We start from the raw sequence: 27,717 nt of genomic DNA on the forward strand, positions 1-27,717 counted from the left end.
GTTGCAATGTTACCTGGACCCTGTATCCCAGTGTAACTATCAATCTTTTGTTTATTCTTCCACAAGTAGTTGATGGACTTAAATGCATCTTTCTGCACATTCAAATTCCCTGGACGCAATGTCCTCATATTAATAAATTTGATTACTTGAGCAGCGTGATACATCTGTCTTTCAAGACATGATATGAAATGGCAACATTCAGAGCAGCGGTGAAGCATTAAGTAACTTCCCACCAATAAATAATTTTAACAGTGTCATATCCTCTCAAGTCTTTTAGAATTAACTTTGTTAATTTTTGTTGATTCTCTCTTTCTTGGAACATGCAAATTAATGTGATGAACCAGCAGAGAAGTGGACGCAGATTTTCTGCTAAGACAATCAACTTAATGAACGGGTAATTAGTGTTAAGAGCATTAGTAGCATTAAAGCTTAATGAGTTGATTTTTCAGCGTGTCACATCCCTCATTCCACAGTTTACCAAACTAAAAGTTTATTCCTCTTTTTGAAATGAAGAATGCTTTTAGATATGAGGTAGAATAGAATTAAGTGGGAGGGAAGGGTATGAATTATCGGCGTAATTAAAATGAAACAACCGAGAAAGTAGTTCATTTTAACTAGCCGTTTTAGTCAAGTTAAATTAAGAACTTCCAGAAATGCAAGGTGTAATACAGTTTATTAAGATTTACAGAAATGAGACAACGTATTACTTTTCCAAAAGTTAACTGAAGGGAAAATATTGCAATATAGAGTGGGGCCATTTTTAATATATATATATTTTTGTAGTTTTCAGGAACATGTTTACAAGATGGTGAGAGGCCCTTATGGAGACAGGGGTTTTATAGAGGCCATACAAAGAGCCAGGTGAAACAGACCCACCTCAAATTTTTCTCCAACCATAGTATTACTGTGGGATTTTTGTTCAAACAGGAATGGCAAAATTGGACTCGGGGGTCAGTTTTTGTCAAATTTATATGAAGCATAACTTTTTAGGATTCAAGTGTCTATTGGTCAAATTATGTCCTAGATCAAATTTACGGCAGCTGCTTGCTAGCAGAGATAACAAGATTATTAGGCTCGTGAGAAGCTTCAGACAGAGAGGGTCATTTCCAGCGCTGCTCCGCTCACTGCTAGTATGGGTTTAATTTAGCACAGCAAAATTGTCATGAAATGTAAACAGCCCAGACACAAAGCCTGCTATATTCGCCAACACTCTTGCCTTGACAGCAAGAATGAAATAAATTAATGATGTTTTATTCACCTGTCAAAAGGAAATTGCTCAACCCAGCTGGGTGAGCGGGCAGAGGTTTGTTAAAACCAGATTCACAGATGAGCTGCAGTCCTCAAGAGCGCATGACACTTAGCCCAAATTCCAGTCAACAGATCCACCATAATCAACAGCCCTCAATGGTTATTCTTGCTTTATTACCTGGGATAACAGGGTAGACTAGAAATTCTATGTGGTTTCAGATGAAAAAGCCAAGCTAGATCAAGCAAAATTTTGATTCATCTGTCTGAAAATTAGATTATACTTATCAATTTCTTTTTGAGTAACAGAAACCAATATATATAGTTAGGCAGGTAGGTGGAAAAGCAGTAATTTTGTTTAAATAATCCTCTCAAATTTCTGAGTAACTTTAAGTTAGTTTTTAAAGAATGCTCAGAGCTTGTCATTATGCATGATCTTTGCCCAGAAAAGTGGCATATAAATATTTAAAAATCAATTAATTACCACTGCCCTTTAAAAACTTTGTTTACCTTTCCCAGTAATAAAAATAGGACAGGATCTGTGGATTTTTGCATTGTGGAAAGTGTTGTGGCACAAGATTTTTGTTTCCCTGGCAATGACCTCTGCTGTTGTTCTCCTATCTTAAATATTCCCAAATGACTGTTTTCAGAATATTCTTCTCTTTCCCTGTACTGCTGCTCCAGATATGTCACCATTATCAATTAAGCAGTTTGTGACATCCAATCATCTCTCCCCCATTTCCATTCCATTTGCATTCTGAAAGTCAATTGGGCAGAAAGATTAATCAGAATATTTATATTATGGTTTAACAAATGCAGTACAATGATAAATATTCAGCACCTGTCAGAGTGGCCATTTATTAAAATTAGGGGAGTAGATGAGTAAGAAATAATCAATGCTTGTTAAGGACAGCCACCAAGAATGGGAAAATATTTGCTCATTATCTCCTAGTTTTATCTGGCCCTTTGGCTCATCAACATTCAGCCACACTGCCAGAGCGCATGAAGGAGAAAAACTGCAAAAAGACAAGGACAGGAGAGAGGAAAGGAAAGTGATGGCATCTCAGTGTTGTTCTGATCTTCATAGATGCATTTCCCTTTGTACACCTTTCCCTTGGCACATGCAGGTGGGCATACAGGGGTTGAGAATGGCACGGAGCATGGACTATGCAGAATTAGATAAATTAACTGGAAGGGTTCGAAACCTGTGGGACCAGAGATTCTTAGAAGACTGGAGTAAATATATGAACTATTTGAAAAGTAATTGTAATGAACAGATTATGCTAGGAGGACTGCAATGAGTTTTGTAAGGAGGACTATTTGAAATATTGCAGGAAAGACTATGAGGAGAGTTACTAGTTAATGATAATTAAGGGTAATAGAGAAATTAAGAAATGCAGAATACGTAATAGAGAATGAAAAATCATCAGAGGAGTTGACGGGAGTCTAAAATATTGTATAAGATAAGAAGTTATGTTATATGATTGTTGAAAATGATATGTTAAAAAAACCAATAAACGTGTGTGTGTGTAATGGCATGGTGCAATCTGCCAATATGAACATCACAGAGAAATATTGGGCACATAGTGGGTGACAATTAGAGCTGAAAGAGAGTGTCAGAGCCTCCCTTTGCCAGTGACTTATTGGCACTCCTCCCAGAAAACAATCACTTACTTGTTTTCCCCTTCCTTCCTTTCAATCTCACTTGCCCTCACTTGCCTTAGCGTCAACCAGGGACTAAATATATGATGTACTGTGAGACAACTGTAAACTATAAGTGGTGAAACTTAGTGCACAGGGTGCAATGTGTATTACTAGATGTTCCTCATGGTCCCTTCCAACTCTATGATTCTGTGATTCTATCTCCACTCCCCAACTCCAAAGATGAGGGAGATCCCACCATCTGGAGTAAATTGATTAATTTTCCTGATGATTGCTAGATGTTTGTAATACTTGTTTGGGTTCTGCTGTCAGCTACAGAAATCCTACAGCAAGAGAGGACTATTGTGCTCATGTCTTGTTGAGGGCTTCCCACAGGCATCTGGTTTTCCACTCAGAGGACAGAATGCTGGACTAGAAGGGCCTTTGGCCTGATCCAGAATCATAGCTGTCAACTTTCCCCCTTTTTTAAGGGGAAATCCTATTCAGAATAAGGGAATTTCCCTTGAAAAAAGGGAAATGTTGACCGCTATGCTGGTAGCTTTGAGAACACTATTCAGCCATCTCGTCCTCTGTCGTCCCCTTCTTCTTGTGCCAACATCAGGGTATTTTCCAGGGAGTCTTCTCTTCTCATGAGGTGGCCAAAGTATTAGAGCCTCATCTTCAGGATCTGTCCTTCCAGTGAGCACTCAGGGCTGATTTCCTTCAGAATGGATCGGTTTGATCTTCTTGCAGTCCATGGGACTCTCAAGAGTCTCTTCCAGCACCTTAATTCAAAAGCATCAATTCTTCGGCGATCAGCCTTCTTTATGGTCCAGCTTTTCTCGAAGCTACCAGCATGAGTTTGACCAAACTGCGGGAGGCAGGGGAAGACAGAAGTGCCTGGCGTGCTCTGGTCCATGGGGTCACGAAGAGTCGGACACGACTAAACGACTAAACAATAACAAATGTCCAGAATAGCTCTTCTTCTGCATCTAGAAATCTCTTTAATCCTATCCCACCACTCCTTTTGTATTTTTATTTTTTTTGACAGAGGTGGGGTGGATAAGCTGGGAGCACTCCATTAGTGGTGTAAAGGATGCAAGTCCCTTTTTAGGTTCTGGAGTCTGAAGGAGCTGGGGAGAAGAGACTTTCCTTCTATGCCGTCTTCAAGCCAAATAACTTTCCATGCAGGTTGGGTTGGGTTCTTGAAAGAAGGAAGATTTTCAAAGTCGAAATGATTAGATTTCAGCACCTCCGTTGTCCCTCGCAACAGCGAAATTAATCTAGGGATGGATAGAGCTGGATGGCTGAGAGACAGTCATCCATTGAGCCATCTGCCATGCAGATCTTTCCTCTCATTATCCCAGTAAGCCAGCAGGCGGTTGCAAATTGAAACATGTTTCAGTAATGTTTACGATGTCCTTGTGTGGCACACTTACTGTAGACATAACAGAGAGAAGTTAATGGTGAATTTATTTTCAGTTCATTTGAGTCGTGTAGGAACAGAGGAAGCTGCCTTGTATCAGGCCAGACTGATAGTCTTGGTGAACCATTGCCCACTCACGAGGGCATTGTAACTGTGACATAGTGAATTGAACAGAATGAAGACAAGGTGGGAAGTACGAAATTTTGGCCTTGCACAGGGCACCACTGGAATCGGAAAGACCAAAGTTCACCCCTGCCCATCATTATTTTTTTCCCTGTAACCTAAAATCCAGTGCTAGAGTGCAATTGTCCTTTGTTCTGTTGTGTTAAGTTGTGGGTGAACATATCAGACGACACAGCGATTCTTCAAACAGCTCTTGTTTATTCACAAGCCAGGACAGAACTGAACTGAAGGGTTCAATCAGCCTGCTTATATAGAGCTCCAGTACAATGTTACTGTAACAACTTTCTAAAACTATCCAATCACTGAACGTCACTTTCGATCCCTTATTTGCGTAACTATCTACAGTATCCCCCTGCTGGCCCAGGGTGAGAACTTCAGTACATAACATGTTGAGCCCTAAATTTCCTGTCATTCAGAGACTTCCTGTCTCTTAGTATAAACAGAACTGAAAAAACATAGGACGATCTAGTTGTTTGATGCTTAGTCCTAGAAATGTAAAATTTTCTAGTCTCCAACTTCTCCCCTCAACCTTAAGTATCTAGGGCTTGCGCCTGAAAATTCCTTAAGTGTCCACTGTATCTTTGCAAGGCAGGAGGATGGAGAGAAAACCAGAAGTTGTTCTGTGCCAGGATTTCAAAAGAGCATTCTCTGTATAGAGTTTGCACCTCTCCAACTTAAGCTGTGCTGGGACAAAATGTGAAAAACACTATGCAGTACATTAAAACTTTATAAAAAAAGATTAGATAGAAATTTTTGTGTTTTTTTAAAAAAATAATGAGATCTTATATTTGGATGTTCAAATATGTTTTTAAGTGCATAACATAGTTACTTACAAACCTCAGTATGCTAATATGAATCTCCAAGGGCAGGTTTATTGTCCTGTTATTTACTTCCTAGCAGAAAACCTATTTCCAAGCCAAAATCACCCTTTCTTTATTGACGTCAATAGAAGTAACTCTGGGAAATCTGAGTCAATGTCTTAAATATTTTATAATCTGTAAATCTTCTGCAATGAGGCACTCCTGAAGAGTTTTTGCAGTGAGGTAAAACGAAACCTAGGCCAATCATATTAAATCAAGAAACAGCACCTGGGATATTGAACGAACATAAACGGGCAAAAAGTGAAAAAGCATAATATTGAACTGTGGTTTTTCTACTTTCCTCACATTCGTGGTTCAGTGTCCCAGGTGTTATATCTTGATTGCATCTTATCTATTGATCATGCAGAATTTATTTATTTCACAAGATTTGTGTATTGCTTGATTGTAAAAAAACCCTCAAAGTGGTTTGCAAAAAAGAATGGAACAATAAAATAATCAGTGAAGAACAGTTGAAAACAATTATTCAAAACATAATTAAAATCAACAATAAGCTAAAAATCAGAGTAAAACAAATGTCAAAATTCTGCATGTCTGCATAGGCTTTCCTAAGCAGGTACCAAAACGAGTACAGTGAAGGTCAGTAGGCAGGGCGTTCCAAAGTGTGAGTGCTGCCACACCAAGAGATTGGCTTCTTACAAATGTGGAATAAGTATTATGCATCACCTGTAACAGCAAGTGGGGGCAAGACCATCTTGCAAGTAAAATGGCACCAAGTTGTTATAATAAATTAATAATAATAATAAATTATTTGTACCCCAGCCAGAGCTGGGCTCAGGGCGGCTAACATCATAAAACTAACACAGTATACAAAGAACATAAGAACATAAAAACAGGCTATCAATTAATTAAAATACAGTGGTACTTCTGGATGCGAACGCATCCAGAAGCGAATGCAACCCATGTCTGTGCACGTGTGGGTCGCGATTTGCCGCTTCTGCGCATGCGTGTGACGTCATTTTGACTGCGCATGCGTGAGTGGTGAAACCTGGAAGTAATGCACTCCGTTACTTCCGGGTCGCCGCAGCGTGCAACCCGAAAATACTTATCCCGAAGCTACTTCAGCCCGAGGTATGACTGTACATCTTAAAATTAGTTCAGAACAAATTAAAATCTGGACAGATGGCAGTCCACGGGTAAAATTGAGAGTGGTTAATATTCTCCAGGGCCAACTGTTACCACTGGTCTTATAAAGGACCTGTGAGCAGGCTAGGAGGTGTCTTTAATGCTTGTTCTCATACAGAAAGAAAAAAAATCAGACTGAACCCCGACCAAAGGCCTTCGCGTACTAATAGTAACACCTTGAACTTAGCTCAGCAGCAAATTGGCAAACAGTGCAGGTCTCTGAGCCAGGATGTTATATGCTGACAAGGTCTCACTCCTGTCAGCAACCACGCTGCAGCATTATGCACTAACTTCAGCTTCCGGAGCAAGCAAAAGGGGAGCCCTACAAAGAGCAAATTGCAGGGATGTAATCTTGAAGTAACCACTGCATGAGCTACGGTGGCCAAGATTTCCTGGTCCTGCTGCTGCTTGTCTGGTGAGGTAAGGTAAGGAAGTTTAGGAAGTTAGGCGGCAGAGACAGGGAGTTAGTGGGACAAGGTCATTTCTAAGAGGCCTGAACTGGCTTATAAAAATGGCCTGAGTTCTTCCAAAATAAGAAGTCTTCCTTCTTTCTTTCTTTCTTTCTTTCTTTCTTTCTTTCTTTCTTTCTTTCTTTCTAGAATGTCAGTAGTTTCTGAGGTAATCTCAGGTTATCCTGGATGCTTGTCCATCTCTAGTCACGGTTCATTTTCCTCCCTGCAGGGTTTCGGACTTTTGTTTGCCTCCTGAATATGTGGAACGCTGTTGGGGGGAGCTGCAGTAGATAAAATTAGTGGATGGTGGGAGGTCAAAGCACCTTTCTCCCACCGCTGCTGAAAACTGCTGTCTACAGAAGTCATTTTGCCTTGAAGAAGCAGCCATTGAAACTTTGTTGTACACATTTGTCTGTGATACTTATTCCGTCCCTTCGGCTCTTTATTCTCTGGCTCTCCTTTCACAGCTACATTTTCAGACTCTTATCGGCATCACAGAGATGTCTCTGGGCTCGGGGTTGTGTTGGCACTCCCATTAAGCATACCCCAGGGCAGTGCTACCAGAACAACATAAAAGCATTGGGACTTGATATACCTGCCGTGCTCAGTTCCAGCATGTAACCGTGTAATTGGCCTTGCTTAATAGAAACGGGCAGATTAAATACTGTTTACCACCAAAGCAACACTAGGTTGAGTCCCCTGCTAATTGCTTTGCCACATTGTCAATAAATCAGTTGCCAGGTTAAAACGGAAATTAATGTGGTCAAGTGTAAGCATTTGAGACTTGGGAAGAGAACAGCCCTTACAAATGGGTTCTCCTTAACAGACTTCATCCGCACAATGAAAACAGGCAGGGAAATCTATGGTTCCTTTCTGCTAATAAATGGACGATAAGAAACGTTAAGCAAACACTTGTGACAAGTGTGCAAACGAGGAGCAACAATAAAGCAATTATGGCAGGACACATTTGTGGAGGCCAAGCAGTCAAGCTCACTTTCTTTTTTCTCGTTCTTCTTTTGTTAGTCATTTGTCCAGTGTTGGTATGAAGCACCAAGTTCAGATTAGGAAAGATAAAGTCAGAAGACTATTAATGTTTGGGAATTTGATACTGTCACCTTACTTTGACAGATGCCATATCATAAAAAATCAGACCCCCTTTCCGTACTATATACTGAGGAGTTGTGGAGGATGTTGTCTTTTAGAAAATGCAGTTCATTTTGTATGTTCCTGTTTACTGCAGATACCTGGTTGTTGTTGTTTGTTTAGTTGTTTATTCGTGTCTGACTCTTCGTTACCCCATGGACCAGAGCATGCCAGGCACTCCTGTCTTCCACTGCCTCCCGCAGTTTGGTCAAACTCATGCTGGTAGCTTCGAGAACACTATCCAACCATCTCGTCCTCTGTCGTCTCCTTCTCCATGTGCCCTCCATCTTTCCCAACATCAGGGTCTTTTCCAGGGAGTCTTCTCTTCTCATGAGGTGGCCAAAGTACCTGGTTGTAGTGCCACCCTATATATGTGTGTGTGTGTGTGTGTGTGTGTGTGTGTGTGTGTGTGTGTGTTTTCATTCCACAGTCAGGAGCAAAAATGTTTGCATGGTCTAATGTCACAGAGTTGGCCAATTTAAATGGGTAGATTGCTGGGTTCATAGATACATAGAAAATATACCAGAAACTTTGTTTTATCAAACAGACAAATACTAGCATGGCAGATTTATTTTGTTGCTACCACAATAATAGGATGAGGGCAGTATTTTCCTAGTTTTTAAGTGTGCATTTTAAAATGCACCATTTATAGAGCTGGTATACTGCAGTGACTATTATGAAGGCTTTAGCTACAAGTCGGAAGTCATGCAGTTGGGACAGTTTGCCTGGTCAAAGGAAGGGAATCGAGGGTGGTGGTATCAGGAAGGCTCAGCAATATGAGAAGCAAAAATGCTAAGAAAATCCATCCTACTTCTCACTGATATAGTCTTGGGCTGTACTCCTTCAAATGACAGTAGGGACATATGTGATTGAATGCTCCTTCATAGGGTGAAATCATTCCATATAGAAAACCAGCACCTCTGGGGGAAGACTAAATCCCATCTGCTGAACATGTAACTCTGGGAATTATTTTTATTTTAGTATACAGAAGAGCAGTTATTCATGAAAGTCCTCATGCATCTAAAGTGGTGCTGCTCAGATACAGGCTGAAACCTTATTGAGGTCTAGACCTTAGGCTGGTTGATTGAAACGGCCATGCTAAAAAACAACAACCCACCAAAATAAAACACAGGCAAGGAATTGCGGTTGCAATCCTGAAATTGCTAGCATGTGGGTGGATTAGCAGGACTCCACTCACTCTAATTGGACTCCAGCAAAGGCCTGCCCACATAGAGCTCTTTGTAGAGCCTGTCTAAATTAGTTCTCCTCCTTTGCTCAGGGAAGTACTTTTCTCAGAAAATACTCTTTGCCTGTCTACATTGTCTCTGACAGAAATGTATCACAATGAGAGCATGAAAAGAAACCCATCAAACAAAACCATATTCCATATAATAAACTGAGGTTCGACTTTAGAATTTTATTCCTCCTTCACATCTTTCTTCACCCATTTTCCCCAAACCTTCTAATTTGCTACTTGGGGAAAATAAGCTAACAGCAGGAGAGGAGAAAATATTTTCCTTGGAGTTTTGAAAACATTTCTTCATATAATATTGGCTATAAAGACATATTTGAGCTGTTTCTTACCTGCGGCATGAGGTGTTTCAGGGTTTTGTTTGGCCTGGCCTTTAAAGCAAACCGACCTGGTTCATGTTTCTTGAACTAACACAGTTCTCTTCCGGTTTTGCACTTCTCTCAATTTTGCCACATAGTTCTAGGTTTTAAAATGCACCAAAGTGTTTACCAATATGAGTGTTTTCAAGGTTCTCTCTCTTTTTTTTACAGTGCATATTTTGTGAAAAAAATATGTACAGAAATAACGAGCGTTTTAAAGAAATCTGCTGGATCAAGCCAAAGGTCCATCAAGCATTGCACTGTGTTCTCACAGTGGAATCCCACAAAACAGGATCTGAGTGCAACAGCCTTCTCCTCTTGCTGTTCCTAGCAAGTGGTATTCAGAGGTATACTACTTTTGACAGTGGGTAGCCTTTGTAGCTAGTAGCCATTGATAGCCTTCTCCTTCATGAAACTGTCTTCTTCTCTTTGAAGGCCATCCAGGTTGGTGGCCATCAGTACCTCCTGTGGTTCTGTCAACTATGTGCCATGTGAATATGAACTTTGTTTTGCCTGCCCTGAATCTTCCAACATTCAATGCCCCCAAGTTATCGTATTTATAAGTGACAGAGAAAAACTTTTCTCTATCCACTGTCTCCACATCATGGATACTTTTATACACCTCTGCCATGTCTCCTCTTGCTTGCCTTTTCCTTTAGCTAAAAAGTACCAGCATCTTAAAAAGCAGAGACATCACCTTGCCAACAAAGCTCCATATAGTAAAAGCTATGGTTTTCCCAGTAGTGATGTATAGAAGTGAGAGCTGGACCACAAACACGGCTGATCGTCGAAGAATTTATGCTTTTGAATTCTGGTGCTGGAGGAGACTCTTGAGAGTCCCATGGACTGCAAGAAGAACAAACCTCTCCATTCTGAAGGAAATCAGCCCTGAGTGCTCACTGGAAGGACTGATAGTGAAGCTGAGGCTCCAATACTTTGGCCACCTCATGAGAAGAGAAGACTCCCTGGAAAAGACCCTGATGTTGGGAAAGATGGAGGGCACAAGGAGAAGGGGACGACAGAGGACGAGATGGTTGGATAGTGTTCTCAAAGCTACCAGCATGAGTTTGACCAAACTGTGGGAGGCAGTGGAAGACAGAAGTGCCTGGCGTGCTCTGGTCCATGGGGTCATGAAGTGTTGGACACGACTAAACGACTAAACAACAACACCAGTGTTGGAACATTTCCTTGGTGGTGGTGGTGAGGCTATTCTACCATTCTGTTTGCCCCTTTCTGAACCACTTCCAGCTCTAAAAACTGAAACGCAATAAGGGTGAGACCAATTATCGGCCCAGTGTTATGGAATAGATTCATGAATGAACACATCCAGAACCAATGCAGTCCAAAAACAGGCTCATCCTTCCATTGGTTCCTGCGACTATGGACTAAGGCCTCTAAGGGCTTTTACACATTTTCCCTCAAGGTTGCTATGCCTCTGCTGACTTTGCTTGACACGTCCAACAGTTCAACAGCAACCTTCAGGGGTCAGTTCACTTAATTAATAAACTGGAATCGCGGTTTCACCAATTTGCTTTCAATTGATGGCAATACAAAAAGAATCTCGTTGTGAATTCCACACGGTTCCTTTCATTCTTGGTGCAAACTAGGAAAAAGCTAGTTTTATGCCAGTAGTTTCAGATGCATGTTTATCTAGCTAACGGATGCTGTAATGGCAATCTCCACCATAGATGCAAAGAAGAGAAGCAAGGACCATTTCCCAGACTTCATCTGGATTTGTATCCTTTTTTTGCAGCACAGTAATTATCTGGGAGATGACATTCCCTTGTGAACCCTTGCAGGAAAACAATTGAAGCCACAAGAAGTCTGCACCTTGAAGTATCAGCTACTGGAATCGTCTATAAAGCCTTGAGTCTTCCCAGCTCAATTTATGCTCACATTGGGAAGTGGTGGACACTATATAAAGCTCAGCCAAATGCCAAGCCTTAAAAATGACTTTGGCAAATTTGACAATACTTGCACTCCAAAGAGGTTGTGAATGGATTCCTCTTTCTGAATACTGCTGCACATTCAGCTGTGCAGGTGTCCTCACAGAAGCAGTAACTTTTATTTCATACCAAACAAAGGAGAGTTATCAAATAGCGAGGCATTCTTCATGTGCTCACAGCACACTCATGTCAGACAGAATTTCTTCTTTTAAAACAGTTTTTATCAATTTCCACTTTAAAAATAATAACTTTTCCTTAGCCATGTTATTTTAACAATGGTACTCAAGGAACTATATTCATAATAAATGATTTGCAGAGAAACATCCAATCAACATCTGTATACCTACCTTACTGAGTCACTCATTCTGTTGTCCAACACATACCAGCCTTTTTTATATTTTCACCTTTGCTGTCCCTATTAAAACAGAATTGTATACATAAAGGAAAAGAAAAGTGAAGGCTCGGTTTAAAATATTGAATCCTATTGGGCCTTGGGGAAGATGATAGGTCTAGTGGCAAAATTGGATAAGGGACACAGAATTTATCCAAAGCAAGCTTTCTCAATGGGCCACCATGGGGCCCAGTGGCTTCCATTCATTTTTATCTTCAGTGCCAAGTGGCAACATAAGTCATACTCCCATGGCCTGCTTGCTCTCCAAGGTGCTGAAAAGTGGTCTCATGCCCACAGTCTCATTTCCCCCACCCTTTTCAGATCCAAGGATTTACTCAGCAGCACCTCATAAGCAAATATTTTGGCTAAATCTACTTTGAACCCTCACCAGAGAGCCATAAATCTGATTTTTAGTCATGCTGACTGAAAATTAAGGCATAAAGATCCCTAGATCCACCAGCGCCACAAACCTACCTTACATTCACAGCACAACTCAGTACATGTCTACTCAAAAGTAAATGCCATTGAATTCCATGCAACTGACTCACAGGGAAGTAGTATAGGATTGCAACCTAAGACTGTTACTTATTTACCTCTGCTGGTGGAGATATAGCCTCGCACCTTCTACAGTAAACCACAGAGTGGTTTACAACATAGAACGTAAAAAAAAAAAGTCACTCTAAATATAATCTCTATACAATACCAATATCTAAAAGTTATACAAATACATAATAGCCCATAATGAATATATACTAAGCAGCTATGTGAAATTGTGTAGAATATCCCAACAATAAACTCTATAACCTCTGTGAAAAACTTAAAATTATGAGACACTGTAATTACCTACTTATTTCAGGTGCACCTATAAAACAGAGTATGTATCTAATAACAATAAGCTCCTGAACAATCAAGGAGGTGAAAATCAACAGCAGGAAAGCTAAAGTGCAGAAATAATATACAAGTGCATATATCTCCCTGTACAAAACTAGAGTGTAATCCCTCTACCCCAGATAATGACAGACCCTCCCAGCTCTCACCTGAAAGCTTTCCTTTCCTTTCTGAGTCTCTCTCCCTGAGATATCTCCATTTTCCTGCCTCTCTCAACCAGGGTCTGCCAGTTTTATGGGATGCAATGGTGCCCCAGAAGGAAAGACATCAAGGGCATGACCCACTTTCCTGTCTCCCCCTTGAGGTGACCCCCACCGGTGTCACACCATCACTGGGCAGCCTGCTGCCGTCAGCAGGCTTTGAGGTGGGTAGAGTTCCATTTGCCTGCCTCTGCTCCTCAGCAGCTTATTAAAACTGACCCATTCACCAGATTGCTGTCAAATTTCTGTAAGAAGTTAAACTGTCTTAGAGAATGTCTTCTGCACCATTCGACGGACCTTGCCTCTCCAACATGTGAAGGACTGTGAGGCTAAATGACTGGGATGTGACAGAGAATAGAGAAACCTAGCACATCCCCAGTCTCTCAATGTATGCAGTTATGGATTCTGGCACAATTCCATAGTCTTTCCTACATCACAGTGATATAGGAGCAGTTGTCAGCTATTACATGCCTATTATCGATTTCTATGCAACTTTAATTGCCATGGCTTCTCCCAGTCAACCCCAGAAATTGTCATTTCTTTCATTTCTTTCACAGCCCGCACCCGTAATAGTTCAAAGTGGGGAAGAATCAGGATTTTTCCTTGACAAAATGTCAATGAATGTCTTGAACAAGATTAAGAAAAATTCTGAATTAAACTAATAATGTAAAATTCTGTATCTTGGGAAAACTCCACCAATATGTACACTTGGGATGAGTAATCTGTGACCTTCCAGATACTTTTGGACTCTTAATCGTCATCTGCCCCAGCTAGCATGGCCAATGATCAGGGATGGCAGTTGCGCTCTAAGAATATCTCATGGAGGCCCACAGCTCCCCCATCCCTGATGTAGACCAAAGGAGTCCATGGCATGCAACAGAATCATATGCATGCTTACTCAGGTAAGCCCCATTGGATCCACATTTACTCTCAAGTAAACGGGCACAGAACTGCAGCCTCAGTTAATTGCTAGTACTTTATTTTATTTGAAGCAATATATGCAATTATAAATCCTGCTGATGAGGTTGAAGAGAGCTGAGCCGAGCGGTTGCAAATGAAGTGAAAGTGGAGATTTAATTGGGCCATCTTTGGCTTGAACATTAGAACAGCAACAAAAACCTTTGCACACACATCTGTTTTATGGCCACACCAGACATCTTTATAAAGCCCGAATATTTGGCTCTAATCTGAGTGCATGAAATGGGTTTGATCCAATCTTTATTTCACTTTTATCCTTTGCTTCAGATTAATGAATCTTTAATCACATTGATGGGGAAAGTTAATAGAAAAATTAATGAAAGCACAACATCAGGGCCTGAGAGATGGACTGAATAATAATAGGAAGGCTACCAGCTGCAGTCTTTCTTGCTTTCCGCAGACCACAGTTTATGGTTCATAATGCCTGATCTCAGACATACATTTTTCTACAAATGGTCCATGTTATAAAACATATAAATAACCCAGTAGCATGTTTGTCATATACTTGACATCTAATAAGGGATATTAATTTAAAAGTGCCGAGTACAGAAAGAGCCTTTCAGACTTTAATCCATTTTGTTTCCTTTTACGTTTACCCTGTCGCACTTTCCCGCCACCCGAAGTCATTCATTATAGAATCTCACCTGGCCACTTATCAGGGATGATTTGATGGAGTCAGGCAATCAGTACCTTCCTGTTCATAAAACAGCTTGACAGTCAGCCTTCAGAACTTAACTCTGTCATGCATTGACTCCTCTGTCTCTCTTGTGGGCAAAAGTAAAACAAAAAGCCGAGGGAAACAAGGGACAGATATCGTGACAAAAGAAGTAAATAGACATTGTATCATAGAGAAGCTAAATGGCGAAGGGGAACTGGGGTCCTCCCCGGACCACACAGCCTCTTCTCAGGCCACACCCCTCATGGACTCTGCGTTGCACCTTCTTCAAGTGCTTGAACTCTGATAATGCTTCTTGATTGGGTGGAGGATAGAGATGGATGTGCTTAGAAACTAGCCCAGTGTCCAAAGGTATCTTCTGATACCTTGTTCCACTCACTGTTGCCTCTGGCCTCGTCTGCTTCTGGCACGTAGCCATTTTTCTCAGAAGGCAGTAGAACCAACCAGATGAAAAAGGTTCACTTGCACTAGACATTGGCCATAGTTACAGGTAATGCTTACCAATTAGTGGTCCCATTTGCATCAGAAGACAACTTCATCAGGTCCAACGAGGTTAGGCTGAGCAGAGTGATCCAACTGGGGAGATCCATCAAGATGTATATTCACATCTGTATCAACAACAACCATGAATTGCTCTTGCTGGTTCAGGGTGACTGAAAGACTGACTGCAAACCTGTATACACCTAACTGGGTCTAAATACTATTGAATTCAATGTGGCTTACTTTTAAGTAGGCATGGATAGGCTTACATTGTGAATGGGCAAAACACAACTGGTTTGAAATGAAATTGTATTTCAAGAAATATTTAAGGGAAAGCAATGTATTCATTCGTTCAAAATAGCCATTTTGACTAAAGGAACGGTTATAAAATTGACTTCAGTAATAGTCAATGTAATTTTCTAGTATTGCTGGCTGAAAAACTCACTGAACTCTATTTTCAGATTCTCAACAGAATCTCAACTTTTGGTGTCGATTTAAAATGCTAAAAACGTAGATCTTCTGAGATGGAAATTCTACAGTGTGCCAATCTCCACCCATTGAAATATATTAATTATCCATTGTTCACATCCTAAATTTACATAAGAGGGAAGTTTCAGATGACTCAGGCAGTATTTCCCTGGTTTATCTCCTATCTGAAGCTGCTGGTATCTTTTTACAACATTAGTAGGTATGCAGTGAAAATGAGGGCCAAAATTAATGGATTATGCAACTAATTGGGCCCCTTTCCAGAAGTTGGATCCAGCACATTCATGACCAGCCCAATTCTACACCACCCCTGGAATGACCTTTTTCAGGAATCTATTGCTGGAATCCCCCACCAGTAGCACTCTTCTCCCCTGGTGGAGATCACTATTGGGGTGGGGGATTTCAGCCTAGCTGATTCCTCAGCAGTGGCCAATATTGACTGTTGAGGGTAAACCTTTATTTGTGGGCTAAAAAGGAAGGTTATGCTTTGAAGTGTTCTTAAAAGCCCTTTTTTATTACTTGTAATAAGAGATAAAAAAGGGGAAACATTCCAGATGGTCTTTCTTTTTAACAATTAATTGCAGCTTTTCTTTATTTAACTAAAAGTCACCTCAAATTTATTTTTTTGCCTTAAAAAGCATGTTGACCGAGCTACTGGTAATACACATTTTTATTTAAATGTCATTAAGTAAATCCATTTCTTCCAACCTTTTTGCCTTAGGGTACTAAAACATTCATCCTGGATTCCACCTTGTTGTTGTTGTTTAGTCGTGTCCGACTCTTCGTGACCCCATGGACCAGAGCACGCCAGGCACTCCTGTCTTCCACTGCCTCCCGCAGTTTAGTCAAACTCATGCTGGTAGCTTCGAGAACACTGTCCAGCCATCTCGTCCTCTGTCGTCTCCTTCTTCTTGTGCCCACAATCTTTCCCAACATCAGGGTCTTTTCCAGGGAGTCTTCTCTTCTCATGAGGTGGCCAAAGTATTGGAGCCTCAGCTTCACGATCTGTCCTTCCAGTGAGCACTCAGGGCTGATTTCCTTCAGAATGGAGAGGTTTGATCTTCTTGCAGTCCATGGGACTCTCAAGAATCTCTTCCAGAACCATAGTTCAAAAGCACTGATTCTTCGGCGATCAGCCTTCTTTATGATCCAGCTCTCACTTGCATACATCACTACTGGGAAAACCATAGCTTTAACTATATGGACCTTTGTTGGCAAAGTGATGTCTCTGCTTTTTAAGATAGTCTCTTTGAATAAGTAGAATCTGACCTAGAACTGGTAGGGCTTTGGATGTTCTTGAGTTACCACACTCATACCCATCACTTGTTTGAAGTGATATCTGCAACTGTGGACATACCCCTTCCTTCCATGGTCTGCATACATAGGGTTGTTTCACGTAGGAAAATGTTTATCACCTGAACCCAACTTTGTTCCATAAGCACCATTTGTCTTTTTGCACCCTGTGGTCTTTTTATCCATCTCAGCTGGTCTGCTCTTGCCAGCTTGATCCCTACAATTGGTGGGTCCTCTTTAATCTGTGTTCACCTTTGGACAAATCCCTCCTATCTCTCAGAGCACTGTTCCAAAGTTGCTGAAACAAGTGCAAAACACTCTCCTCTGGAGCAATAAAGTAGGAGCTTCACTTACCTGAAGTTACATTTGCTGTTGGAAAAAGTTTTTTAGCAAGAAAAAAAAAGAATCCCTGCCCGACAATCTATATATCTTTTCAATATGTGGGATAATTGGGGAACTACTGGTGTGAACTCATATGGTAACTGCATAATATATGCTGTCAATTATCTATTCCGTGACGTGAGTCACAAAAATAAGAAGCCACAATCTTGAGATCCAGTGGGTGGCCTCAATGACAGCAGGCGGCGTTTCTTGATACACTGTCTTTTAGGGCTCTCTGATTTTGCTCATCAAGCAGACGTGTCACGCAGCTCAGGTAGAACGTAGTTGCACATAACATTACAATTTTTGGAGCCAGCTCACCGCAGGGGAGTTTAAGAGGAGAGACTTCAAAATTATATGTCTAAAAATGAGACCCAAGTTGATATAATTCTAGCATGTCTCTTCTCTTCTCTGTAAAAACAGGTGTTGAGTTTTGTTTTGTTTTGTTTTTTAAAAAAGGAATTCACAATTCAAAGAAAATTTTACAATCTGCACTAGACCTGGAAACTAACAGCTAGCACACACATGGCTACATCCTCAACAGATGGCTTGTGTGTGGATTGGCCATATTGCATCAACACTGCAGATAGAGATTTTCGATCTCTTCAAACGCCAGATTTTCCAGTAAAGTCAGCTGCCAGCCACCAACTGTACAGTAATGAAATTATGTCCAAACATGTATGAACAAGGCTTAAGAAGCAGCTCGAAAGGCCTATTAATAAACAGCATACAATGGATGGAATCCAAACAGCTGCTTGAGGCCAATGACTTCTGCCGGCCCAGTGAGGCTTCGGGTTGACTTTTTTCTTAGAACAGCTGATCCAGGTCATATCACAATCTGCTTTTGAATCTCCCTTAATTTTCAAAAGGAGTTTAGCATAGGGAAACTCCTTTCCAAGGAGCCCATATTTCACGTTCCTTTTGGATCATAGAGTTCATTGCATTGCACCAGAACTCTGAAACTTAGGTTCTGAGACTTTTGTATTTTATAGTTGTGGAGTTCACCACTGTAATAATAATAATAGTAATAACAGTAATAGTAGTAATAATAATAATAATAATAATAATAATAATAATAATAATTTGTTATTTATAGCCCACCCATCTGGCTGAGTTTCCCCAGCCACCCAATCGAGTGTTAAAAACAATACAGCATTACATATTAAAACTTCCCTAAACAGGGCTGCCTTCAGATGACTTTTAAAAGCTGCTTATTTCCTTGACATCTGATGGGAGGGCGTTCCACAGGGCGGGCACTACTACCGAGAAGGCCCTCTGTCTGGTTCCCTGTAACCTCACTTCTCGCAATGAGGGAACCGCCAGGAGGCCCTCGGTGCTGGATCTCAGGCTGAACGATGGGGGTGCAGATGCTCCTTCAGGTATACTGGGCCGAGGCTGTTTAGGGCTTTAAAGGTCAGCACCAACACTTTGAATTGTGTTTGGAAACATACTGAGAGCCAATGCAGATCTCTCAGGACTGGTGTTATGTGGTCTTGGCAGCCGCTCCCAGTCACTAGTCTAGCTGCCGCATTCTGGATTAATTTCAGTTTCCGGGTCACCTTCAAAGGTAGCCCCACATAGAGCGCATTGCAGTAGTCCAAGCGAGAGATAACTAGAGCATGCACCACTCTGGCGAGACAGTCTGCGGGCAGGTAGGGTCTCAGCCTGCGTGCCAGATGGAGCTGGTAGACAGCCGCCCTGGACACAGAATTGACCTGTGCCTCCATGGACAGCTGTGAGTCCAGAATGACTCCCAGGCTGCACACCTGATCCTTCAGGGGCATAGTTACCCCATTCAGGACCAGGGAGTCCTCCACACTCACCCACCCCCTGTCCCCCCAAAACAGTATTTCTGTCTTGTCAGGATTCAACCACTGGGTATAATTTGACATTGTTGCTTAGAAAACATACATTATGTTCAGTGCTGTTTTTCTATAGTAATAAAAAAGAGGTGTTGGAACTCACCACGATTCCACCCATCCATGGAATGATTCTATGATTCCATCCATCCATGCAAAATTCCCAGACCAAATGAAGCTATTTTGAGTCCAAAAACAAAGTTCTTTATTATACCTGGAAGGGTGTAGTCTCTGCACTGCTTTTGAGGTTTTGAGCCAGGAGATGAAGGAGGTTCTATACAGCATTTCAGGCCATTAGCAGCATCCTTAGACACAAATGCCTCCTGCTGTTTCCTAAAGCAGGCCAGCACCAGTAGCAACACCTCCCTAGCAACAGCTGCTTCCTAGAATATGCCAAATTTAAAAGCAGTTTAACGTTTTACGGCATGAAATGATTTTGTCAACCCAGGAAGCAATTCTCAAGCCACAACTTCCACAAAGGCAATGTGCAGAGCCTTTAACCATCGCACAAGATTGCCCCAAACACCTTCAGCAGAGCTTCTCTTGAAGCACGTGAACGCAAGCAGGTACTTGCTTGATGTTAAATAAGGATCAGGCAGACTCAGCAATGGAGAATAAGAAGGTGAAGTTTATTGCCAGGCAATAAGGACCCAGTTTGGAATCTCTTCCAAAAGGAACTGGGACCCCGATTGACAGAAATCCAGAGGTCTTTATACCTGAGCAGATCACAGCAAATCATAGATCATGAGACAACCATGAGACAGTCACGATATTGTCAGCAAAAATTAGCCAATTAGCAAGCTTCTTGCCATGCTACCAGCTCCTGGTCAAGCACTGGTCAAGCACGGAGTTCTAGTTCTGCTTTCCGATGCTTGCAGTGACGCTCTGTCTAACCTCTCCCCTAGTTATGACAGGACAGGGAGTTTGGAGATTTTGCGGTTTTGCTCTTCCTGTTCTGTGGATTAATTTAGCCTGTATCTGAGGGGATTTTGTGCCAGAATCTCTGATTCATGTCTTCCCCTTGTCCAGGGTACACAGATGTTTGTAGGGGAAAGGTCGGCTCCTAATTTTGCTGTTTCAAGCAATATGCAGTTAGCTAAGGCACAGCTTCCCTTTGATTCAAAATGGATTATAAAATACTGTAAGCCCTGATTATGTGTGAGCATATATGAATATATTGATTACTGATAACTGATTATATGGATAGCATAGGGGTAGCCCTTCTTCCTTGCCTCACTCTCACCCGCAGCAGAGGATGGCAGAGAGGACATTATGTGCCGTCCTAAAATTACCCACCCCAGCCATCCTAGACCAATTTATATGGGGAGAAGCCTCACTGAATTAAATGAGACTTACTTTAGTGTAGACATATCATACTGTCCAAACATGAGTAAACAGAATAAATCTGTAAATCCTCAGCCTTATACAATACATAGGTACCTCGGGTTACATACGCTTCAGGTTATATACGCTTCAGGTTACAGACTCCGCTAACCCAGAAATAGTACCTCGGGTTAAGAACTTTGCTCCAGGATGAGAACAGAAATCGTGCAGCAGTGGCAACAGGAGGCCCCATTAGCTAAAGTGGTGCTTCAGATTAAGAACAGTTTCAGGTTAAGAACAGGCCTCCAGAATGAATTAAGTTCTTAACCCGAGGTACCACTGTACTGATCTTTCAAGGATTCGTCCTCCTCCCCCTCTTTCATCAGCTCCCCAAGTTTGTTCAAAATCTGATAAAATAAACATGCACTTTTAATAACTGGGAAATCCCTTTGTATTTTCACTGCTCTTCAATGTTTGCTCAATAGGAATTCCTGCCTTAGAAATATTGTTCCTCGCAAACAGCAGACCTCCTTTCTTATTGCCTCCATCTTGTTCTTTCTGAACAAACTTACTCGATGAGACCTGGTCCCTGCGCATAAACAGTTTATTTCCACTATTTCTTTTCTTTGTGCTTGCAGAGCTGGCTAGGGTCAGAAGTGCTGCACAGAGCATGGGGAATCAGCAGGAGTTTGTTCATCCTCTTTAAAGTGCTGTATTTTTCATCCGGGAAAGTTTGTGTTCCTCTGTTTTTCTGTGTGCTAACATCACCGCCTTATACGCTGCGGAAGATTGTCTCCTGCCAGGCAAGGCTCCCTGCATGATGCTAACTCTGTTTTCACTTTTCTCTCAGGGGACTTGTGTGAAGGAAGTTCAGAATGTTTAAGGTTCAGTCAGCTAACTTGCCCAGCTTCACATCTGAGGTCTGAAATCACACCAGAAAATCTGTTTGCTCCGCTGTGTCAACAACCCATTTCCTTTGAGAAATGACCAGCACCCACAAAAATCCCCCTCCCATCCTTGCTCAATTTCCCATGGTGGAAATCAGGGCCCAGGCAGGGAACCAGAGGTAGATTCACCTGCACAGGTGACATGGACTAGCATGGAAAGTGACAACGGCTGTGTTTACATGCCCTTTTGTGATTGGGAGTTTAATCTTGTCAGTTTCTCAATCTTCACTTTGATTGTTTAAATCCTTTCAGCCCAAATAATGGCTAAAGGCAGGAATGACAACAGGATTTCTTGGGCTTAGTATGCTGCAAGTGGATTGGGGCCCTTTCTCCACCACCCCACAATCTACTGGCAAGAAGTGCTGCTTAAGTACATATATTAATTCAGCCTAGCCCAGCTCACAGGGCTGCAACAAAGATAGAAAAGGGTATAGTATGGTAATGTAAGCAGTCATGAAAGGCAGAGCCTCGAAGTGTCCCTATTTTCCAGGGACAGTCCCAGATTTACAGAAGCCATCCCAGTTTCTGATTTGATTTGGAATGTCCCACTTTTCCATAGGACGTCCCTATTTTCATTGGAGAAATGATGGAGGATATGGAATTACGTGACTCCTGAGCCAAGGAGATAAGTAACTTTACAACCTTTAGAAGACATTTGAAGGGAGCCCTGTATAGGGAAGTTTTTTAATGTTAAATGTTTGATTACGTTTTTATATATGTTGGAAGCCGCCCAGAGTGACTGAAGCAACCCAGTCAGATGGGCAGGGTATTATTATTATTAGAGTTGCTGTTGTTTAGTCGTTTAGTCGTGTCCAACTCTTTGTGACCCCATGGACCAGAGCACGCCAGGCACTCCTGTCTTCCATTGCCTCCTGCAGTTTGGTCAGACTCATGTTTGTAGCTTCGAGAACACTGCCCAACCATCTCGTCCTCTGTCGTCCCCTTCTCCTTGTGCCCTCCATCTTTCCCAACATCAGGGCCTTTTCCAGGGCGTCTTCTCTTCTCATGAGGTGGCCAAAGTATTGGAGCCTCAGCTTCACGATCTGATTATTAGAGTAGGACACCCCTATTTTCATCAGAGAAATGTTGGAGGGTATGGAAAGGCTTGATGCAAATATATAATGTCAGTGTTCCGACCTACTTTCCTTGGTTGGACAGCTTGGGGTGGATGTGGAAAGAAAGCTTCCCTTGGTTCCTGAAGAGTCTAGCCTAAGGATTAGACTAGGACCTTCTATTGTGCTTATGAAATGTGTCAGTAAATATCCCCTAAAACAACCACAGTGTGTGAGAGATGGTTCCATCTTTCTATTCAGCTCCTCCCGGCCATTTTGTTGCACCCATTTTGTGACTGGTGTCCACTGTACTTTCTTATGTCCCACTAGCCCGCCAAAGTTGATGACCCCTCCATTTCTGGACATCCTCATTAAAAAGCTGACTGACATGAACCTTTCTTCTACCACCTGTGATTGGATTAAAGACTTTCTGATAGATCAGACACAGTGAGGATTGGACATGTAACATCTAATTCCTTAAAAATCAGCACTGGCACACCACAGGGATGTGTGCTAAGTCCCTACCTGTATTCATTGTATACATACGATTGTATATCATCTGGCCCGTCTACTGCAATTATTAAGTTTGTGAATGACACCACCATAATGGGTTTAATAACAGGTGGAGACGAATCAGTGTATAGAGGGGAGGTCCAAAAAATATCTACATGGTGCCTAGGGAACAACTTGCAGCTTAATATCAGCAAGATAAAGGAGATGGTGTTGGACATTCGGAGGAAGAGAGGAGAACTAGCCCCACTATACATTGGGGAGGGTTGTGTGGAGAGAGTCGCCTCCTTTAAATTCCTAGGAGTTTATCTCAGTGAAGACCTTACTTGGAAAATAAATACAACCCAGGTGATTAAGAAAGCCCAACAGAGACTCCATCTCCTCAGAATATTGCGAAAGAACGATGTCAATCAACATTTGATGATCTCCTTCTACCAGTCAACAATAGAAAGTGTCCTTTCATACTGCATCACCATGTGGTACGCTGGTTTGACATCATCTGTTAGGAAGTGCCTACAGAGGGTGGTGAATACATACAGCACAAGATATTATGGGCTGTCCCGTGAATCCACTTGATGAAATAGCGGAAGAACGTTGCCTCAGGAGAGTGAGGAAAATTCTCAGGGATGATTCACACCCTGGCCGGCACTTTCTTGATCTCCTGCCCTCAGGCAGAAGATATAGAAGCATGATTAGTCGCACCAACAGGGTAAAGAATAGCTTCTATCCGTGGGCTGTTAGGCTGCCGAATGAAAAGATAACAACAGGGCAACTGACTTTCAGGTTTGGTGTGTGTGTGTGTGTGTGTGTCAGTAAACGAGGGGAATTAAGACTAAGAGAGCTGAGTGGGGGGTACTCGTGTAATCTCACTGTATACAAGTTGTACAAGTGACAATAAAGTATTTCAGTTTCAATTCAATTTCAATTTATGCTGCCCTGCAGAGTGCAGTAGAGCAGACAGGGAGGCCCCGGCTCACTTTTGAGGTAAGCACACAATGAAAACATGGATCAATAAGATGGTTGATCCTGCAAGTTGAGCTAGAGTGGTGTTGTCTGAAACGGAGAGACAGTTGTCTTCTCAACCTTTAGGGTACCCACACAGGAGTTAAGAAAATTAGGGAATATCGATGCTTGTTGAAGAGACTTGCAAGTTAATACTGTAACTGTGGTCAATTCACCCAAGCTCACTCTCATGCCTTCATTCCAGTGAATATCTGTGGTCTACCAGTGAGCTGTGTTGAAGTATAAAAATATTTCTTTTGGACTCAAATGAAATGCATTGTAAAACAAATTACTCCATCAAATCTAGCTGAAAGAGGCCATGAGCTTGATTGCCACCGGATGAAGCCAACTCAACTACAGTTTCCCCACTTCACTGCTGAGTGAAAGCAAAATGGCTGATGTGACATTATTTATTTTTGATCACCCATAATGACACTGATTTTTGAATGTCTCTGCTGAATGTGCTGAGCCATTTCTTGATATGAGACCAAGAGATACTGTCAGAGAGAATCAACTGATAACAATTTAATATCTTGATCTCTCAGCAAATCAGCAAAAATGGGTAGGGGAGGGATCAGGAAAGGGGGGGGGGGTAAAAATGTTTGGCTGGAGAAGTTTGAAAGCTACATTTGATTTCTTCCTTCAGGGTTACAGTAGGTTATACTAGGACATGAGAGAAGAGTCCCTGCGGTCTGTCTTTTTCAAGATTTCTCAGTCTTCCCAGGTTTCTTCTTGAGACAACTTTTTTTTTCAGTTGTAACCCGACAAGGTCTGAAAAAAGCTGACACTACAAAAAGTCACTTTTTACAATGCACAGAAAAGACATTGCTTGCTGCCCAGAATTTTAGCATCACTACCAAGGGAGGCCTGTTAGCTGTCTTGGAGAGCATGTGCTGTGTATAAGAATATTTATAAAGGACCAGGCGTTGGGTGTTCATCAGCCAGGTCTTTGTTCTTTGCTTTTGAACAGGTGTCCTGTACCTGAGATTCAGACAAAAGAAACAATGAATCGCAGAACCCACTGCCAAATGAGAGACTTGTTTTCGGGTTCAGATAGGAGGAACAGGAAGTTGGGGGTAGAACTAGCTATCTGGGCACATGAAATGTGTCCCCAAGCCAGCCCCAGTCGTACCTTGGATTGCGAACGCCTTGCAGGTTTAAAGTTTTGGCTCCTGAATCCTGCAAACTCGGAAACGAGTATTCCTGTTTGCGAACTATTTTGGGAAGCTGAACGTCCGACAGGACTTCTGCGGCTTCCGATTGGCTGCAGGAGCTTCCTGCTGTGCTTTGGTTTCTGAACATTTTGGAAGTTGAACGGACTTCTGGAACGGATTCCGTTTGACTTCCAAGGTACGACTGTATTTTAAAGGTAAAGGGACCCCTGACCATTAGGTCCAGTTGTGGCCGACTCTGGGGTTGTGGCGCTCATCTCACTTTATTGGCTGAGGGAGCCGGCGTACAGCTTCCGGGTCATATGGCCAGCATGACTAAGCTGCTTCTGGTGAACCAGAGCAGCACACGGAAGCGCCATTTACCTTCCCGCCAGAGCGGTACCTATTTATCTACTTGCACTTTGACGTGCTTTCGAACTGCTAGATTGGCAGGAGCCAGGACCGAGCAATGGAAGCTCACCCCGTCGCGGGGATTTGAACCGCCGATTTTCTGATTGGCAGGTCCTAGGCTCTGTGGTTTAACCCACAGCGCCACCCGCGTCCCTACGACTGTATTTTATGACATCAAAATTAACAAATATTGTAATAAGATGATAAACAACAAGTGCTCCTCATTTAAACTTTTATTTCAATGCATGCTGTAAATCAAAAAAGATATAATGAGGGCAAGGCAGAGGTGTCTATGTTGTGAATGAGTAGGGTCAAAGAAGCTATCGGAGACAAGAAGGCTTCCTTTAGAAAATGGAAGTCTTGTCCAAATAAGGAGAACAAAAGTGAGCGCAAACCTGGGCAAAAGAAATGCAAGCGGACAGTAAGGGATGTGAGAAAGGAAATTGAGGAGCGCATTGCTACAAACAACAAATTCTTTAAATGTAGCAGGAGATTGACTAGGGAGGTGGCTGAACCTTTGAATCATAAGGGAATGAACACAAAGGAGGGTAACGAAATTGCAGAGAAACTGAATCAATTTCTTTCATCTGCCTTCACGGTGGAAGATAAAGGGCAGCTCTCCAGTGTTTCAGACAGGTATCATTTCCAGCCCACCCTGGGACTTCCTGCATGCTCTACCACTGAGTTACAGCCATTTCCTTCTGAGCTCCTCTGAGAACCAGGGAACTCTACAACCTCCAGAAACCCAGAGAGAGTGCTTGGGAGTGATGCACTCAGCGGTCCTTTCTGTCTCACCTTTCCACAGTTAGACCGTGACCTCATGCCAGCTGGGAAGTCCTCTAAGAGCACTCAGGGGTCCCGTGGGTTCCACATATCTTCATCTTCCAGTTTTCCATTTACAAAACAAAAAGAAAAGAAAGCAGGTCTAGGGTGTGTCATACCACATGAATTGGTAAGTTTAAAAGTAGAGAAGTACAAAAAGAAAAAATTACTTCCCTGGGTGGCAATCAACGCTAATTACAGTCCTGTTATCTGCGGAGCTCCGAAGCCTGCTTGCTAAGCTGTCGCCATCTTGGAACCTCAATATTTGGAATAAGGGAATTTCCCTTTAAAAAAGGGAAATGTTGACAGCTATGGTTCTGAGGCACCGTGAACATCAGGACGCATGTAGGCCCGCCCCGTCCCACTTGCTGTTGCCACATGAATTGGGCCCACGATGTATTGAGACACCCCTGGTTGTCATGGCAGCCATGAAGTTCCAAGGAGAACCTGTCAATTTATACTTGTCATGAACTGGCAGAACTTTGGGAGCTGGGGGGGAGGGGGGAAGCGGGGCACATTGATGCACGGGGCACATTGATACACCAACAATATTTCAATATCGGGAAATGTTATTCGTGTCGCGACATCACGAAAACGTGTCCATGCATATGTGAGTACAACAGTTGCAACTGCGCCGCCTGCCAATTAGCCGCTGGCGTTTGACAAGAGTAGGTGTGTTTTTAGCACGGCCAACTAAAAGATTACGTGAAATGTAAAAGTGTTCCAACGCTGTTTTACGTCGTTTAGTTAAGATTTAGAAATACCAAAATACCAAAGGTATTATCAAAATACCAAAATACCAAAGGTATAATCAGGATTATACGTGATTTTTAAATAAGTTCAGTGGTTTTATTAATAATTGTTAGGTTTTTTTGAAAATGTCCGTTGAGGCACTTTGAGACATATAAAAGTGCCCCGTTAGTGTACAATAGTGCCCCAATATACAAGTTTGCATGAAATCTCTAAACTCATTAAATTTGAAAAGAAAAAAAAACCTGTTGTTTATTACATGGCCAAAGTCATTTCTAAATATAATATGACCGATTATCAAGTGTCATATCTCAAGACAAAACCAGGATCTTGTGTGTTTGTCTTCCCCATTGTAGAAGGTAAGGCAAGCGTTGATTTCAAGGATGTTGATTTGCTGTTGCCAAAATCAAATTTCCCAAAGGGCACATCTCAAACACCATCTCTTTATACTTTTTCTATTGACTTAA

General features: G+C 42.0%; 1 long non-coding RNA gene across 1 annotated transcript in view; it reads left to right on the forward strand.

The window, feature by feature from the left end:
* Window positions 1–314: 314 nt before the first annotated feature.
* Window positions 315–27,717, forward strand: part of LOC310745613 — an 81,408-nt gene continuing 54,005 nt past the window's right edge. Inside the window, exon 1 of the long non-coding RNA XR_014540228.1 lies at window positions 315–394. This is a non-coding gene — a long non-coding RNA (uncharacterized lncRNA). The remainder of the gene's footprint in view (window positions 395–27,717) is intronic.

This window comes from Podarcis filfolensis (assembly GCF_964270895.1).
Source record: "Podarcis filfolensis genome assembly, chromosome: 12".
NCBI lineage: Eukaryota > Metazoa > Chordata > Lepidosauria > Squamata > Lacertidae > Podarcis > Podarcis filfolensis.